At 47.2% G+C, this 6558-nt stretch overlaps 1 long non-coding RNA gene across 1 annotated transcript; it reads left to right on the top strand.

Moving 5' to 3' along the window:
- The first annotated feature begins 2655 nt into the window (after positions 1-2655).
- LOC122382588 lies at positions 2656-4825 on the top strand. Its single transcript, XR_006256700.1, has 2 exons — positions 2656-2872; positions 3802-4825. It is a non-coding gene; the product is annotated as an uncharacterized LOC122382588 (long non-coding RNA).
- Positions 4826-6558: the final 1733 nt, after the last annotated feature.

Below are 6558 nucleotides of genomic sequence, written 5' to 3'. Positions count from 1 at the left end.
AGGCACTCACGTGCTTTGAATCGCGCAATGCAATTGAACCATGGTAAAGACAATGATAAATGAACTGAGAGCTGACATGCCCCATGCTTTTTGTGTGTGTGTGTGTTTTTTTTTTTTTTTTTTGGCGAGTCGATAAAAGTGGTTTTGGACACTGGATGAGTTTTTAGGGGTGTGATGAGGGGGAATGTAATTCCACAGACCTTTTGTCAGATTCACCAATGCAGTAGGTCTGTGCGGTATTTAGATATCAAAGCATTCTTTGAAAGTCGTGAATAGGGCAACTGAGTACCTACCTATAGCCGTGATATCCCCTCACAAAAACTTCTTTTAAATAACTGGGGATAAGTACATAAGCAGAGTAATTGCTATTACGAACACCTAGGTATCACAATGCTGAGCGAATAGGACACTGGCGGATCCAGACTTGCGTTTTGGGGGGGGCCAACTCATGCAGGAGCCAAACCTAGGGTACCCCCAAATCCTGTTTTCTCATCGGATTTAGGCCACTTATTTTTCGTCACAGCCCTGACACTATGAATATTTTTTTTTAAACTAAAAATAAAAATATATAAATGGTAGCCCACCCGACCCATGCCTTTATATTACTTTGTAAACACTTACCATTGCTTTTGTCGACCAGTTAACCCGCTTCGAGTCAGTGCTTGGGTCCCTTTGCGGGCCGGGAGGTGGTAAAACGGGAGGTGGTCTAACTCGGCTCCTGGGCCAGGCACTGATTGAACTGTGCTTCATTATCGCTTGGGGGAGGGGGCAAACGGGCCACTTTAGGCCTCTGGGAAGGGGGCATGGCCCTAAATGCCCCCTCCCTGGAGCCGCCAGTGTAAGAGACCATTGGAGCTGCAGTTGAGTACCTCAGACGTCAGGGTACGTCCTCAGATGTATAGGACTCGCATGGAGATCTCTTATGCTATAGTGGACTGAAAGGACCCAAAGGAGCCTGTCTAGGGCTCCCGGAGATAGACGTGGGCCCTCAGAAGCCCGCCAGAGCCCCCAATGAGGGATAAGTGAGGGATACCAAGTGCCTGCAATTGCATATTGCATAAGCCATAACGCCATTACAAATCAATATAATATGTACCAGTGGCAGATCCAAGGGGGGCCACATGGGTCATGACCCCCCTTGGTGCCCGGGGGCACCACAGGCCTGTCAGGGGCACCACCGGCCTAGCAGGGGCACCACCAGCCCGCCAGGGGCACCACAGGCCTAACAAGGGCACCACGGGCCTGTGAGGGGCCCCACAGGCTTGTCAGGGGCACTCCAGGTCTGTCAGGGACACCAGAGACCTGCCAGGGGCGCCGCCGGCCTCGCAGGGGCACCATGGGCCTGTCAGGGGCACCACAGTCCTGTCAGGGCCCAGGGGCACCAGCGGCCTAGCAGGGGCACCACAGGCCTGCCAGGGGCACCACCGGTCTAGCAGGGGCACCACCGGCCTCGCAGGGGCACCATGGGCCTGTCAGGGGCCCCACCGACCTCGCAGGGGTACCACCGGCCTCGCAGGTATCACGGCATCACGCAGGGGCACCTTGGGCCTGTCGGGGGCATCACGGGCCTGTTGGGGGCACTTTAGGCTTGTCAGGGGCACCACAGTCCTGCCAGGTCCCAGGGGCATCAGCAGCCTAGCAGGGGCACCCTAGGCCCGCCAGAGGCACCACAGGCCTGCCAGGGTCCAGGGGCACCACAGACCTACCAAGGGCACCACGGGTCTGTCAGGGGCACCTCAGGCTCCCGTGCCCCCCCCCCCCCCCCGGATCCGCCAGTGATGCCACACCACGCGAAACACCGCCAACTCCCAGCTACCACGCCTTAAACACGTGCCAACAAGTCTTTTTTGAAGGTCGACTCCACTCGCGCAACTTTTGACTGACCCTCACTGCTACCATATTGCTTCCATATACTGCTGTGGAAAGCTTTACTTCACCAAGTGGCTAAAAACCTCCATCAAGGTATATTTTCTTAGCAATTTTTCTTACGTTTTGGGGGGGGCCAAACAGGCCACTTTAGGCCTTTGGGGGGGGCCATGGCCCCCGTGGCCCCCCCCCCTGGATCCGCCAGTGGAATAGGAAAATCTATAGATGGAGAATTGTGCCGCGTTACGGGTGCTCGGGCGCAGCCAATCCAGCGTTACCCCAGCGGTGACCTTGACCCGCATCGTCTGTCTCGGCTCCAAAGCCAAACCGGCGTGGAATTGGGTCTTGGGAGCGCTCGAGCACTCATGGTCCAGCGCAATTCTCCACCTGAATCCATTCCTGATACACATTTGCTTGCTCATAGTCATGTAACCCCGGTAAATTCATCTAACTTTCATATTGGTCGCTCCATAGACAGATGGCCACAGATATCAACTTAAAAGGCCATTGTTGCATTCATTTAGTGGAGATCATTAAAGAGCCGTGATAGGCCACAAGTCGCGTGACATCATACGTGTAACAACCAATGACGTCGGCCTGCAAAACCCAATGGAAGCGGCTAGCAGCGTGCAGTAAAACAGGGCGCTGCTTTCTAAATGTCTGTCGTGCGCCATAAATGAATATATATTTTGGGGTGCGGTTATTTTTTCTCATCTTAGTTTGCAATTTTGGCGCGATTTCGACAATTTCTGGCGCATTCCACTTATTTACTTTAGCGGCCATAGGGCAATGGTTTACTAACGGGAGATGTTGTGAATTGCAGCAGCAATACTTGGAATATAAAGAAGAAGTGAAGCAATTATGATACCTATTATTTTTTATAATGACAGAAGGAACATGGAAGAAAAAGACATTTTTTGCAGCATGTGAAAACAAGGAAGTAGAATGAAAAAAGGGCTGCTACTTTTCATGCGCCCGAAACCAGCCACCTCATCATCATAGCATGGTAATGATAGTTTAAGTTAATGTTAAAAAAGAATAGGAGCTGCTTCAAAGGTCTTTGTGATGCCTCAAAGCCGTTAAGTCAAGTCAGGCAATAGGCATGCTCTTACAGACTGAACGTTCAAGTTACGAGACCCCATCATAGGTACCAATCCAGTGGCTGGTGCTTGAGCTTGTCAAATACCTAAATGTTTTGCTCAGAAATTGTTTGCTTTATTGGTTTCTTGAGTTTCACCAGATAAAGATACAAGGTTGGTTGATTTGGTGTTAGTTATCCATATTAAAGTGCACTGTTTGTGACAAGATTATGGAAATTGTAACCTCAATAATGAAATTTCATGCTGTCAAAGCTATGAGATGTTGCCTTGAGTTTGATATCAGACAAACATGGATTGAAGCTGTTTTCTAAAAAACTGCTTTTTGGTAACTTTCACCTCATAATTTGTATTTATTCAATCTCAGAATGGGAGCAAGGCTGAATCACAATTATCTTTTGGGAAATGCTCTACAAAACTGCATTGTTTTTATTTCTGTGGCATAATTTTGTACCTAATTCAAAGACTTTCTCTGGTGTAGTTTGTAAGATTGTTTGAACTTCTACTTTCTGACCTGTTTGGTGCTAATAAATCCTGCAACCTATTTGGCTTATTTATCCATCTCTCTTGCCATTTCTACATATTTCATGTCAGTCTTTTGCATAAATATTGTGTAGTTAACATACTTCATGATATACAAATGAATGGTACCTACCTATAGAGGCTCGATGTGGGTAAATGAGAACCAATGCACCTATATTTTTTTTTACAATGGCATCAAGTCCTCTTGTCACGGCCATGGATATCACAGAAGATTTTACTGAACTGCGCAAGAGAATCCTGTGCAAGGAAATGTTTTGCATGATTTAGCTTAACAGCATAAATTTTATTTTCCCAGTTGCATTGGAGCTCTGCTGGAGTTTGCTGATGACAGCATGCTGAAGGGCTGAAGCTGGTAGCTCTGGCAGGAGTCCAGTGTCCACCAGCTCAAGATCCGACGCCGCCGCGTCGCCGCCGTGCGGCACTCCGCGGAGACGGGGACGGCGGTCATGATTGAAGACACCGCATTTCCCGCCTGGACGGTCGGAGACTGGTAATCCCTCCGGTGAGCCGCACACCGTGGAGCTACTGCACCGCGCGTGTCCACCCGCAGCGCAGTGCCAGCAACGGTGCCGTGAGCGCGACATCTGCGTGCATATGACGCAGTGCGACTGTCACGACTCGCGGCTCAGTGTTCTGTCAGTGTGACAGTGCGGCTCGCGTTCGTTTTAGCGAGGTGCTCTGTTGTATATAACCACCTTGATGGAGATCTATGTGCTGCCGCTTGAGTTTCATTGTACAGTCTTATGCATCAAACTAGCGTAAGTAAATGGCTGTCAGAGGTCAATTTGAAGCGCAATTAGTACCCATAACCCAGCTGGGTTGAGCGAGTCATGTGACAAGTCCCGATGAACGTACTGTTTCGATGTCGTCAGTCGTAGACTTTTGTAAACCATTCGTTTCGGAGCTCTGTGTTGTGTTGTTCGGGACCGCAGTTGGTTGAGCAGTTTGCTTTATGCGTCGTACGCTGACAGAACGCTGGTCGTACACAAGTCATGTGTTTCCTTTCGCCCCTAATGGGTTACTGCGGTACCTATGCAGTTGGAATGTGTCTCGAGACACTAACTGGTTGCACTTGGTTGTGAAAATGACACTAGCTGGTCGCACTTGGTTTCAAGCTGCGCTTGGAAATCGTGCAATTTTATTTGCATTTTGCAATGCAATTTTATTGCCGTTACCGTATTGGTAGATAGTGTCAGACTCAGAAGTTGGCCATTTGATGCGTTGTCACTTGTCAGACGCTGTTGCCTTAGTACTGACAAATTGATGGGCCGCGTTTGTGTTCCTGTTAAGAAACGGATCTCAATATAAGGTGATTCAGAGGTAGGAACCTGAATGCATTCGTTCAGACTTTTCATTTTATGGGGATGCACTGTTTCATGAGGATGAGCAAGAACGAGCATGGCTCTGGTTGAGCGAAGCGCAATCGATATTTGTTATCGTGTTTGTAGACTGTGGCCACATTTACATCACTATTTAACACCACGCACCAGCATTATTTAAACTGCTTGAACCTATACTTCATTTCGCTAAAATTCGGGGTCGTCAACCTACGGTCCGTGGCCGTTACGTTTGGCCAATAACTAGATTTTATACATATTAACTGGTTCATATAATCACAGCATGATGCCCCGGACAATTTTTATTTGATTCACGGATAATGAATGTAGGTATCCCAGTACCGCACAAACTGAGACTGAAACTGGACAACTCGCTTTTCGAGGTTCAAGTATTAACTATTATCTTCAGATGTTATGGTATGGTAAGCATTTAATGTTCGAAGAAAATGGTCAGCGTTAGCAGTGCTAAGCGGGTATTATGAGCTTTCAATTATTTCAATATTTGTTTAGGCTATTATTCTTGTGGTATCTCCTGTCAATTTCACGCGGAACATATAGTATTATCTTACAATCGCGGTAACTACCTACATATTTTCTGCCGGTTACTGTTAATTATTATCATTGATTCGTAATATTTCACTACGAGCGTGGCTCGATTCACATCGTTATTATATTGGCATTCAAGATTTAAGAATGAAAATCTTACATCAAAATGTCAATATGCAAAAAAAGTTCTAAAAATTGCAGCAGTTTTGTGAATCAAAAATAGCTGTAAAATAGGCCAATATAACTTCAACAACAGTGCGCCGAGAAACGTCTAAAAACGCGTAAACAAAAACTAAGATGTAAAAAAATAACTGCACCCATATTTTGTAGTGTGGCAACTCAGTATCTTTTTTTAACTATTGTACTAGTATTTAATAATTTCATAATTTTATAATTGTGCTTACGCTTTATGTTGATGTTAGTGATAAATCCTTAGATAAAGTAAATCGATGTGATATTTAATAGAAAAATAGCAAACTAACGCGCCATTCATTCGAAAGCTGGTAAACCTACTAAAAAGAACTACTAAAATTCCTGAGGCACCAAAGGATTAAATTGGTATCAAATAGATGCCTGCTATTCCGTCGTGAAAACGGCCATTTTGAAGTATTTTTATCCTGCCCTTCAATTCCCTCTTTAAGCGACAAATAGGGGAGGATTTGGTAGCGTAGCGCCTTTCCAAAAGCTGCTACGCTACCATATCCAGTGGTTCTCAAACTACCACATCACAAAAGCGGCGTGCTGATTGGCCGGCAGTTCCGAATCGTCCGACTGGTGGTCCCCGACTCGACAAGCGCACGTGCGCCGACTGAGGATTTTTAAGTGGCATTAACGCATAAACCAGGGCATATTTTAACATACTGACTGCGTCCCATTTTGGGACGCAGCCCCCTGCCTTTGGGACGTAGCACTCGCGAAATTTGGACCACTGCGTCCCACACTGAAATGTCACGGTTTCAGCGGAAAAGTGCAAGCAATAATAATTAGCCCTCGCCGGCACAGGCCATTTTGAGTCCTTCGACGGCACAAGGGGGGGGGGGGGGTTGGTACGACCCCCCCCCCTCGCGTTTGGCCCCTGATTGAGCTAGAGCTTCGCGGAAAAAACGAGCGTGTTGCCCGTCACGAGAGGAAGCCGATGATACCCAATTTTAAGGTCCTAGGTCATCGAG

This window comes from Amphibalanus amphitrite, unplaced genomic scaffold (genome assembly GCF_019059575.1).
Source record: "Amphibalanus amphitrite isolate SeventyFive unplaced genomic scaffold, NRLGWU_Aamphi_draft 000143F_arrow, whole genome shotgun sequence".
In the NCBI taxonomy this organism is placed as follows: domain Eukaryota; kingdom Metazoa; phylum Arthropoda; class Thecostraca; order Balanomorpha; family Balanidae; genus Amphibalanus; species Amphibalanus amphitrite.
This window is presented reverse-complemented; position numbering and strand designations above follow the sequence as displayed.